Below are 13,122 nucleotides of genomic sequence, written 5' to 3' on the forward strand. Positions count from 1 at the left end.
TGATCAAAGGGAAGAGGAAACTAAAGAGTTACATCAACCAAGTAAATCAGGAGTCTGATTATTGGACCCAGAAAATTATAGAAATCGTGATTGAGACATTGCAGGATCACCCTTAATATCAGAGGTACAAGAGAGATAGTATAGTAGCCATTTTCTATAACATCTCTACGATAAAGCCAGTTAGAAAAGTACCAGCCTCATAAGAAGTCAGTATGAAGCTCTCACCGGATTGTATATGCACCAGAGGTGCAAGTATTATAATAGAGCTTCAAATTGTGGATGTAAATTGTACCTATATGGAAGGGAGGTCATGAAAGAGATAGAAGATGTGATGCAAGATATTAAAGTAAGGTAAAGGTGAACAACGTACAAGATACCCAAATGCAGAAGGTTGTGAATAGTCCATTCTACGGATAGAAGGCTAGAAGCACGGGAATTCAGTATCCAGGAATGATAGCGGCATTGTCAGTGGCATATCTTCCAGCCTATGGTTTCTAGGTACCAAGAGATCTAGTCAAGAGAGTAAAGAAGAGTTAGAGATGATGTGATGTCTCGCTTGATGTTCCAGAATAACATAAGGAAATCTATTGTGCAAGCAAGTTGAAGGAAGGTTGCGAGTAGGATAAATGGATATGTGTATGTCGCAAGCTAAAGTATAGTAGAACGACAAGGTTTTAGGAAGACATGAGTAAGAATAAGAAAAGGCGAGTGAGAAGGTGACGAAAATGGATAAAGTCCTCAGGATTAAGCCCGTGAAAACAAGAAAGCTAATGGTTTCTCTAAGTTATAGAAAGCTCAGTATAGCCTGAATGAATTCAAAGGAGTCTAAGACTAGTAGCATTTAGAAGAGATGGAATACTGCCCTGGTAGTAGAATGAGGGTGCAATTGTAATAGATAAAGGATGACGTTTGGGCCTTCGATTGAGTAATGATTTGAAGAAAAGAGGGGATTTCATGAATTGTATGGGATTAAAATACCCATATAAGGTGAATCACATTGGGATGCTATAAAATATGGTTATAGTGTAGTATCGCCCCTAGGTGGATTGGGCATGTCATTTCAGATATCCCTCGAGACATCAGCCCTAGTGGCAATGTATTGCGTAAGAAGTTTCAAGTTATCATTTGTAGATTGTAGATCAACATTGAGGTGAATCAACAATGGATGGATAAAAGTTACAAAGATAAGATGAGATTAGGCTATCAGTCTTAAGATGAACAACAATAAAGAAGCGTTAAAGGACATAGATTTATACATATAGGAGGAGCAACGAGAGTAACCTGGAGTTTGGTAGCAGACCTCAGTAGCGATAAATCGAAGTAAGAGTTATGGTATAGTATGACCTACCTAGATGCAGTAAAGTCATAGGGATAGATAACCGGGTCTATGAAGTAAGATATAACAATATTCGTAAGCTCAACAAAGTACCGAGCGAAGAACTTCAGTATACCTATAGATGCCCAGAAGGACATCTTGTCAAGCTCTATATATGTTTACAAAGTAAGGCCTAGAGATTGGCTAAAAGCTGGAGGAAAAAAAGAGAGAAGAGTCGCATAGGCGCACTTACAAGGAAAAAGTCGTACAGGCTGCATGACAGAAGGTATCAACAGTTACGAGATTGGGAAGAATTCCAACCATAGGTTGTGGTGTGAGAAAGAGGCCTAAAGGTGGAAATGCCCTAGACTTTGGATTTATTCACAGAACAGTTGCCTAAATGGCAAGGACAGTATTAAAACCATTCGTAAGAGCTATCCGATTATGAGACTGATAAATGTATTAGTAAACATTCGAGGACGAATATTCCAAAGGGGGAAATGATGTTATGCCCCACAAGATTACGTCGATGTTATGCTCCGCAGTATTATATTACGACGATGTTACACCATGTAGTATTGTACGTTGAATTTGTCGTAAGATAATTGACATCAGTTCAAGGACAAGATTCTTTGGAGATTATAAGTATTATGCTATTTCAAACAAGTGATAAGTAAATTCGTGAAGGTAAGAGGTTAAGCGAATCGAAGAAAATGGGTTTGGTCGAAGTTTGACAATTTGGGATAAAATACAGGCCGAGCTATAATACCCGGTATTTATGGACTAGTATCATACAAGGTACCACATAACCATGATAGTAAGGTGTATAAAGTATGTTAAAAATAAGTAGTATTTTAAGTAATTTGAGATAATTCTTAATTATATGGATATTTGGTTAATTGTGGATTTTTGGTGGAAGATTAACAATGTAATTAAGTGAGAATCTTGGATGATTACTAGGGGACAACAATCCACGTGGGATTATGAAGATATGGCACCAAATTGCTAACTAATCTTATACTTAAAGGAGGTGGTGGCACCATTTAAGGATATATATACACCTTATCTCATTCTTGTTGAAAGATGCTATTAGGAAAATCTCTTTATTCACAAAAATGGAAATGTTATTGCTTCGGCAAGGAAAGCCATACAAGAGTGTGATCAAATTCACCAAAATGATTATGTTCTACATCTACCAAGTAACGATCTTAAACAAGGAATTCAAGCGAAATTATACGACGTAATTGTAACGGGATTTGCAATTCTAAGGGATCCCGGTATAATCTTTCTCAAGAATATCATACGGATTTTCCCTTACTTCAATCCGCCGTTACGTGTTTTTCACAAAGACATGTGTTGGAGGGATTGTCAAGAGAATCAGCTCAGGTATGTTAAGGATAGCCCTTCTTTCTTTTGGCATGATCCATACGATACAAACGAAACGAGCAAATGCACAACTTCCATAAATGACTTTATTCATAGAAATAGTAGAGGTTCCTATGTTCTTGATTTCCCATATGTCTTATTATTCTATCGTCTGTTCATGGGTCTCAGAAAATACGTAAGTTGATAAAGTTTACTTCATGACATTAATCAAAGGCATAATGGTCTTATGATGTTCCAAGAGATTTTATTAACGTACTTCTCATGTATTGCATTCATTTGTACATGTACATTGACCCATGACCAGATGGCGTTATATATGTATATTGTATGTGTATGGGATATGGAAAAAGGTTATGGCGTTATATACGCACCACCACCTGATCAGCTGGTATACGTTGATGATTTGCCCACAGTAGCCGAGATGATATGATGGGATGCCCTCAGAGGCTTGATGATGTTATGAACGCATATACCTGTGCATGGTATGACATTTATACGCGTATGCATGACATTATAAATATTAATCATTCACAGAGTTATTTGGTCTTACGTGTTGAGTCTTTTACTCCATGTTTCTATCATGTCTATTACTTACTTATTTTCATTCCTTACATACTCGGTACATTATTTGTATTGATGCCCCTTTGCCTGGGGATTCTGCATTTCATGCCCGCAGGTCCCGATAGACAGGTTGAGAGTCCTCCAAGTAAGCTATTAGCTCAGCGGAAGGTGTTGGTGCGCTCCATTTGCTCCGGAGTTGCCTATTCGGTCAGTATGCATTCGACACGTATTGATTGGTATGTCAAGGCCCTGTCCCGGCCTTATGGCGTTTATGTACTCTTAGAGGCTTGTAGACATATGTCATGTATGTGAAAGATTGTATGGCCTTGTCGGCCTATGTTTGGTGTATGAGTGATTATTTTTGCCTTATAGGCCCGTATGTCATATGTGTAAGTTTGTATTACATGTAGGGCCGTCCTATGTCGAGTGTTCCCTCATGTTTCATTCTATTTATCTCATGACAATCTTTCTGGTTCATTTACCTATGATAGAATGATATGAAAAGATACGTTATGTTGGTACTCGGTTGAGTAAGGTACCGGGTGCCCGCCGCGGCCCATCGATTTGGGTCATGACAGGTTCCCACATGTGCCTTTGTGGACTTCCCTCAAAACATACTCGGTATCACCCGGTCCCAAACATATCGCTGGCGGACCGTCGACTATCCTTCTGAGTAAGGTTCCATCTTCGGACAAGCTAAATCGGGCTACCTTCGTACGCAGGGCCCACGATTCCTTTGGATCTGAAGGAAGTATTCCGTTTTTCAAATACTCTATGTACTTTTTTCTCCAATCCAAAGTCAAGCTTGTGGAATTTATCTCGGCATGGCCTTCTTCGACCACTGACCTCATGAGTTGTACAACAGCCCCTGAATTGAGTTCGTTATCTTCGACAGACGAGCCTAGGTTTGCGAGGGCATCGGCTTAGCTATTTTGATCTCGAGGTACATGTTGCAAACTCCATTCTTTGAACCAGTGTAGAGTTACTTGAAGCTTGTCCAAGTACCTTTGCATTCGTTCCTCCCAAACTTCAAAGGTTCCGTTAACCTGATTCACAACGAGGAGGGAGTCGCATTTGGCTTCAATCACCTTTGCTCCCAAGCCTTTTGGCTAGTTCGAGACCTGCAATCATGGCCTCATATTCAGCCTCGTTGTTAGTCAATTTTATAGTTCTAATAGATTGTCTAATCACGCTACCTGTGGGTGGTTTTAGCACGATGCCGAGTCCGAACCCCTTTAAGTTCGAAGCACCGTCTGAAAAGAGGGTCCATATCACCAAAGATGTACTCGAGTTGACTAATAATTATCTTTCAGCCTCGGGCACTAGGGCCGGCGTGAAGTCAGCCACGAAGTCTGTCAAGATTTAAGACTTGATGGCTGTTTGGGGCCAATACTCAATATCGTAACCATTGAGTTCCACGACCCATTTGGCCAATCGCCCCGAAAGCTCGTGTTTATGCAAAATATTTCAGAGGGATAAGTTGTTCCAACACATATGGGATGACATTGAAAATATGGTTTCAATTTCCTAGAGGCGCTTATTAAAGTGAGCGCTAACTTTTCTAAATGAGGATACCTAGTTTCGACCTCACCTATGGTCCGACTAACATAATAGATAGGGAATCGCGTACCTTGTTCTTCTCGGACTAGGACTCCACTTACCGTTATCTTTGATACTGCCAGATATAAGTAAAGCGGTTCGTCTGCCCTCGACGTGTGAAGTAGGGGCGGGCTCGACAAGTATTGCTTAAGTTCCTCCAAAGCTTGTTGAAATTCGGGGGTCCATGTGAAGTTGTTCTTCTTTTTCAGCAACGAGAAGAATCGATGACTCCTATCTGATGATCTCGAGATGAATCGACCCAGGGCAGCAATGCGCCCCGTTAGCCTTTGTACAACATTTACATTATCCACTATCGCGATATCTTTGATTGCTTTGATCTTATCAGGATTGATCTCGATTCCCTCATTCGACACCATGAATCCGAGAAACTTATCGGACCCGACCCCGAATGCACACTTCTTCGGATTGAGCTTCATGTTGTATTTCTTCAGTTTACTGAAAGTTTCCTACAAATGCTTCAAATGGTCCTCTACTCGCATGGACATAACTAGCATGTCATCAAACTTCCATAGATTTCCCTATTTGTTCTTCGAACATTCGGTTTACTAGGCGTTGGGTTGCACCAACATTTTTTAGTCCGAACGGCATCACATTATAATAGTAGGTACCATACTTAGTGATGAACGAAGTCTTTTCCTGGTCTTCTAGGTTCATTTGTATTTGGTTGTACCCGGAATAGGCGTCGAGAAAACTAAGGATCTCGTGGCCGGCCGTGGCATCGATCATGCGATCGATGTTAGGCAAAGGAAAAGAATCCTTGGGGCATGCTTTATTTAGGTCTTTGTAGTCTATATACATCCTAAGTTTCTTTCCCTTTTTAGGGACTACTACTACATTCACTAACCATTCGAGATATTTTACTTCCCGAATGGATACTATTTTGAGAAGTTTGGTTATCTCATCTTTGATGAAAGTGTGTTTTACCTCGGACTGAGGCCTCCTTTTTTGTTTTATCGGGCGAAACTTCGGGTTCAAGATTAGTTTATGAGTAGTGATCTCTGGTGGGATTCCTGTCATATCGAGATGGGACCAGGCAAAACAATCCATATTAGCTATAAGAAATTGAATAAGTTTTTTCCTGAGCTCGGGAGTTAGCCCCGTGCCTAGGTATACCTTTCGTCCGGGCTGATGTTCGGTCAGTGTGACATGTTCCAGCTCTTCGAACGTTGACTTGGTGGCATCGGAGTCATCGGAAATTATGAAGGATCGAGGGATCCAATAGTCATTGTCCTTGTCGGTCCCCTACTTCTCCGAATGGGTCGAGGTCGGTGACTGTGGTTGCTATTTGGCCTCATGTTTTCCCTTCGAATCCGATGCTTTTGCTGATGAAAGTGCCGATACCGGTATCACTTTATCGAGTTGCTCCCCGTACACTATTTTGACTCCCTCCGATGTCGGGAACTTCAGAACTTGGTGAAGGGTCGAGGGTACTGCCCTCATGTTATGGATCCAAGGCCTTTCAAGCAGGGTGTTGTATCTCATGTCACCCTCGATCATATGGAACTTTGTTTCTTGGATGGTCCCGACCACGTTCACTGGCAAAATAATTTAACCTTTGGTGGTTTCGCTTGCCATGTTGAAGCCGTTAAGTACTCGGGCTGCGGGCACAATTTGATCTTGTAGGCCGAGCTGTTCTACGACCCTCGATCGAATAATGTTGGCCGAGCTACCTGGATCAATCAAAACACGTTTAACTTGAATTTTACTCATAAGGACAGATATTACCAGTGCGTCGTTGTGGGGTTGTTCAATTCCTTCTACATCCTCATCATTGAAAGACAAGGTTCGTTCCGGTAAATAGTCCCGAGTTTGCTTCTCCCTTGTGTTCGACACCTTGGTGTGTTTAAATACTGGTCCTTGAGGAATATCGACCCCTCCAACGATCATGTGAATCACGTGCTGCGGCTCTTCCTGCTCGTTCTGTCTACTGGAATCTCTATTTTTGAAGTGGTTCTTGGCTCGATCGCTTAAGAATTCTCGAAGATGCCCCTCGTTGAATAATCGAGCTACTTCCTCCCTTCGCTGCCTGCAATCTTCTGTTGTATGACCATGGTTGCCATGATACTTGCATATTTGGTTGGGATTTCTCTAGGCTGGATCGGTCTGCAGAGGTTGGGGCCATCTAATCCTTGATACGTCTGATAGCTGATACGATGGCTGATGCATCTACATTGAAGTTATATTCCGACAATCGTGGAGCTTCTTGGGCCCGACATCCTTGTTGAAACCATCCTTACTCATGAGTCCCATGAACTTTGACCTCGATTGTTTCTCCTCTCATTCTGTGCAAAGTTTAGTCTAGACTCGCTGCCTCTACGGTCCCCATTGTACGGTTGATATCGATCTCTATTCAACCTTGGCTCTCGGTCGATATCCCTCTTGATTCTACCCACGTCCTGTTAGGATAAACGGATCCAGAAGGAGTTCCTAGTTGATCATCCTCGACCCTGATCTTCGACTGATATCGATTATGTACATCGGCCCAAGTGACAGCTGGATACTCGATCAAATTTTGCTTCAACTGCTGTGAAGCTGTGGAACTCCGAGTGTTGAGACCTTGAGTGAAAGCTTGAACAACCCAGTCATCGGTGACCGGAGGCAAATCCATTCTCTCCATTTGGAACCGAGATACGAATTCCCTAAGCATCTCGTTATCTTTTTGCCTTACCTTTAAAAGGTCTGACGTTCTTGTTGCAACCTTAATGGCTCCGGCGTGCACCTTCATAAAAGAATCTGCAAGCATAGTAGACGAATCAATAGAATTAGGCAGTAAGTTATGATACCATATCATGGCACCCTTTGATAGAGTCTCCCCAAATTTCTTCAGCAATACGGATTCAATTTCGTCATCTTCCAAGTCATTTCCTTTGATGGCGCACATGTACGAGCTGACGTGTTTATTTGGATCAGTCATCCCGTTATACTTAGGAATCTCGGGTATACGGAACTTCTTGGGGATTGGCTTCGGAGCCGCACTTGGGGGGAATGGTTTTTGTACAAACTTTTTAAATCTAGTCCTTTCAATATTGGTGGTGCCCCCGGGATTCGGTCAACCTTGGAGTTATAGGTTTCCACCTTCTTATCATTTTCCTCGATCTTCTTTTCCCCTGTCTCGATTCTCTTCGTCAACTCTTCGAGCATTTTTAGGATAGCGGGATTGGTCTTCGATTCTTTTTCATTCAATTTTCTCGAAGTCGATTCGACCCTGTGCATAACTTCTTCGGACGGCTCGAGTTCGACCCTGCTCGGCGTGTGGTTCTGATTTTGGAGCTGGGCTATTGCTGCATGCTGGGCCTGCAACATTTCGAAGATTACCCGCATACTAATCCCGCCATATTCACCGCCATGCGCATTCTGAGTAGCTGATCGGGTACCCCCACGAATGCTGCTTTCGGGATCGACGGCCCCATTTCCATTGATGGCTACATGTGAACCGACGCCGATTGGGTCTGTAGCCGGAACTCCATTGAGGCCAGCAGGGGGTGCAATGTTTCCTGGTGCAATGTTCTCATTCTCGCCGTGGCGGCTGTGATCATTGTCAATGTGTTGAGGGGCTGACTGAGATTTTGAAATCTTTTAATCCGGTAGTCAAAGACACTTCAAAGAACAAGCGTAAAATAGTGTGTGTTACAAAAATTTGTACTAGGCAATCACTATTATCCTTAGTCCCACAGTGGGCGCCAAACTGTTTACCCTAAAAATGCATAACAATTGAATTTATACTGTGGTTTTAAAGACACGCGATTCACTTAGAAAAAATTGAGAGAAAACGTAAATTGATAATAGAATTAATTGCAAATATAAATGGAGCAAACCAAACAAAATGTATAACTTTAATCCTTGAGCTAGACTGCCCTTGAATTAACTATATATTTCGCCGAAAAGCATGAACACAGTAGCAAGAATATTAAGAGCTTAAGGATAAGAGAGTATATTGCTTTCGTGACGTGAATATGGTCCTTACAAAATGATTAGAACCCTCTTTATATAGTAGAGGAATTACACTTATGGTATAATTCTAAATATAGAAGGAAATCTCATGATTGGCTAATTTTCCGGTCTTGACTTGATACGTGCCGAGCTTTCCGCCACGATCCCTGCCCGGTCACGGATATCTCCGCTTTCTGTTATTCGACTTAGCAGACTTCCTTCAACCTCGCTCGATCTCTACCCTGCCTTGGTCTCGATCATGGTTGGTCTCGATCTTGATCGATCATTGATTCATGATCTTAGCAATCCATCTCCGTGCCATGGTCCGGTACAATGCGAGGCCGAGCCCTGGTCTGCCACCCTGGTTTCGGTTAGTCACACAAAATTAGGAAAGCCCGATTTTGACCGTATACAAATACTGGGAGGGATTACCCTCGGCTATTGAATTATTCTAGCTAGGAATTTATTTTAAAATGAAGGGGTCTCAATAGGTAGGATTTATTGTAAGGGCCAAACAGTCAAAACGAACCGTGCCACATAGATTGCCCGAGCCCTGACATAAAACATGTACGCATGTGTGATTATTTTTGACAAAAATAAAGAGAAGTACCTTCCTTGCAACTATTTAATGTCTTGGAAAAATTTCCACTTTACAACCTCAAACTTTCGATCTATTATGAAAACGAGCCCAAGGGTCGATTGCAACCGGAGTTCGGATAATCACACCAATACTCAGGAACTGCCGTCCATAAAAACTCGAACAAATCGAGCCATTGAACGTCAAGGGCATAAGACCTCTTAGACAACCCTCGAATTTTAAAGGCTACGGCCGTACCCACTCGGGGACTGTTATCTTAGGCAAGCCTGGATAACTCGGGAAAGCGAGCTCACTGGGCTACACCTGAACTCAAAGGCTACGACTGATTAACACGATTCGGGGACGTCCGAAATTTGTAACAAAAGCAGGCCTTCGAAAAAGAGAAAATTCTTTCACAAATGGTTCTAAAGGCTACACTCGGCAGAATCTTAAACTTAAGATATTTTTGGGAAAAAACTTCGGTAACATCGAAACCCGATAACGCCTTAACTCAGGAAGGCAATAAAAGCAAGGTTTTGTTCGAACCGTCGAACACAACCTCATATCTCATGTTAAGGCATTACAACCTTTTGTGAACACGAATGATAAAACAAAGGGAGAAATTTTGAAGGCCGAAAAGGGTGGAAAGCATTATATATGTATTTAAATGATCGTTTTACAAAGGCCAGATCAGCCAAATAAAAATTTACAAAGGCTTAAGGGCTACTTTCACTTCGAGTCCGAAAAATTATTCTTACTAGACTAGAAAGCCTAAGGGCTACCTTATTTCGAGCTCGAGCAGGTCCTCACTCGACCATTAAACTTAAGGGCTACATAAACTCAACAATCATTCTAGGTCCATCAATTTAAAACGGCCGAGGGCAAGGCTTATTATCGGTCCTCACCATCCCAAACCTTGGATCCTCGAACATAACTTCATAATGTTATGCTAAGGCCTTTTGAACCTTGTATGAAATAACAAAAAGACAACAGATTTAGAAGCCATGGAAGGTAAATGGTTTCATATATTCATCATAATCTTTTTACAAGGGCCATATGCCCCGATTAAGAGTTCTTTACAAGGACCGATCGACCTCAAAATAAAAGCGGAAAATTACAAAAAGCACAAAGCCTAAGCAGCATAATCCTTATCGATAGAAGTATCTTCGCCATCAGAATCTTCTCCATCGCCAGATTCGCTCAAGTTCTTGGAGTCTTCCTCATGAAAAGCCAGCTTCTGAGCCTTTGTTTCCTCTGCCCCAAAAATCTCCAGCAGATCGTGGGCTGCCTCAAGGGCCTCCTTTCAAGCTTGTCACTTCGTATGATCCACCATGCTCTTGGCTTGCGCTAAGGTGGCTTCAGCATCGGCCTTGTATTGGGTCGCACTAGCCTGAGCCTTAATATTGGCCGCGGCCGTCTCAGATCTGGCCACGTCGAGCTCTATGGCCAAGTTAGCTAAATGGGATTGAAGCTCTTCGACCTTTTTTGCCTGAACCAAGGCATTCTCCCTTGCAACCCGAAGCTGAGACTCGACCAACTCCAGCGCAGCTTGGACGGCCTCCTTTTGTGAAGATAAGATATCCATGCACCCCTTGAACTTGTCAGCCTCGGCTCGTACTTCATCTATTTGCTTTTGAAGACCCTTGATTTGTTCGAGTCTCTGTCGAACCTGCAGAATCGGATCATTAGTTTTTATCTCCAACTTATCTTCACTATCATGAAGCACTTGGAATACCTGCTTGGCCATCTCAGCATGCTCATCTCGAGCCGTCACCAAATCTGTCTGAAGCTTCTCACTGAGAATCCTATAGGTATCACATTTCTCAGTGAGGCCATGAACCTCAGCCTTGCACTCCTCTTAGATTCGAAGGAAGGCATCGTGATGCAGCACTGAAGCCTGCAAGTCAGGAAGAAAGTATTAGTACCATCTACAATTCAAAGTTTTAAAAGGAAGGTAATAGAATGACCCTCAAACTTACCCGATTCTGAGCATGCTGGGCCTCGTTGAACAAGCAAGCAACTTCCACTTCATCCATCTTGGCTTGGTCCTCTTCAGTGACCAAGCATCAAAGATAGCTAGCCACCCCTACGGGGGCAGAAAAAACCCGAGCATCCTCCGGGACTGAGATGATAAGTGACCGTTTACGCCCGGGATCGACACTGAGGGTCGAGAATTGATTGGTCAGTTTAAAGCTCGAGGAAGCCTCACTCGGGCTCTTCCTCGGTACATCCAAGTCACCCAGACCGGTGACATCTTCCATCTCAACAAAGTAGCCACGGAAAGGGTTTTCTGCTTCATGGAACCCTTCACCGTGGCAAGTCTCCATCGCCTGAGCATCCTTGATCGTCGAATCAGAGAACGAAGGCAACGAGGGGGAATCTCCAATCTCTATTTCCCCAAGTAAATCTTTTGGGGCTCCGCCTTCATTTCGGGAAGCCTCGAGCGTGGTTTCTACACCAGCCTCGACCGCCTCCTCGGTATACTTCTCACATTGAGGTGAAGCGCCTTCAGCTTTTTCTGGCTCGGGGACTTTGTCAAAACGAGGCAAAGCAGTTTCAGCTCCCGCTGGCCCAGTAGTTCTTTGAATTTCGGTGCTAGTTCGCACGCGGGTCACCAACCCGAAATCTTCTTCTTGTTCATCTTCTTCAGCCTCATCCTTTAGCTGTTGGACTGACTCCATAGTCAGGCGGATGGCGTTCCCCTTAGGTTTACAGGGCCTCCTCGCCGGTTTTTTCTTTTTCGGGCCCGGAGAGCTCGAAGCCTCTTTTCTTTTCTTCTCTTTGCCCTGCTTTGGGGCAGATGATGAAAGAAGTGCCTCCTCTTCAGTAGATGGGGGCCTCATCGCTACATCCTTCCCGAGGCCTACAAAAGGAAAAAGATGAGTAAGTCCAATGCGAAGCCCGAATGAAAACCGTTCTAATAAAAGAAGATTACCGTAGTTACGGGCCTCCTAGTGACCCTTTGATAACTTTATCCAAGCACGCTCGGAGTAAGACTTTTGCGACACTAAGCCCTCGACCTATTGCCTCCGGTCAGGGATCACTTCCGGTACGACGGCCACAGCGACAACATAAAAACTTAGATGAGGAAAGAAGATGAGAAGTAAAATGGCAAAGATAGATATTCAAGGCAAAGCAATACTTAAGATTCATGTTCCATTTTTCAGGAAACGGTATGTCCTTGGTAGGGATCATGTCTGATGTCTTTATTCGGACAAATCGGCCCATCTAACCTCGATCTTAGGTCTCATCTATGCTCGAGAATGGGGGTTTGGTGGCTCGGCGGTAAAGCTTGATCAAACCTCCATGATAAAGCCGGGGGCTGTAGAGACGCATAAGGTGATCAAGGGTAAAAAAATGCCCCTCGATCTTGCTTACAAAAAATCGGAGGAGGATCACGATCCTCCAAAATGATGGATGGATTTGGCCAATAATGACATCGTACCTCTTGCAAAAGGCGACGATGAAGGGGTCTAAAGGACTTATCGTGAAGGGGTAAGTATAGACAGTTAGATACCCCTCCACATGAGTGATGATAGATTCCTCGGGGGTAGGAACTACTACATCTTTGCCTACCCAGTTACACTCCTCTTTCGCCTTCTCGTGAAGACCTTCGGTAATTGTGCATATGTATCTTGACATCGATTCGCATCGACCCGGTGTCGAGGGTGTATTCTCCATCTTAAAATCGGCAGCAGTGAGGCACTTTGTCAGAACGAAGTCCTCCAGGGGA

Source organism: Nicotiana attenuata, chromosome 10 (genome assembly GCF_001879085.1).
Source record: "Nicotiana attenuata strain UT chromosome 10, NIATTr2, whole genome shotgun sequence".
In the NCBI taxonomy this organism is placed as follows: domain Eukaryota; kingdom Viridiplantae; phylum Streptophyta; class Magnoliopsida; order Solanales; family Solanaceae; genus Nicotiana; species Nicotiana attenuata.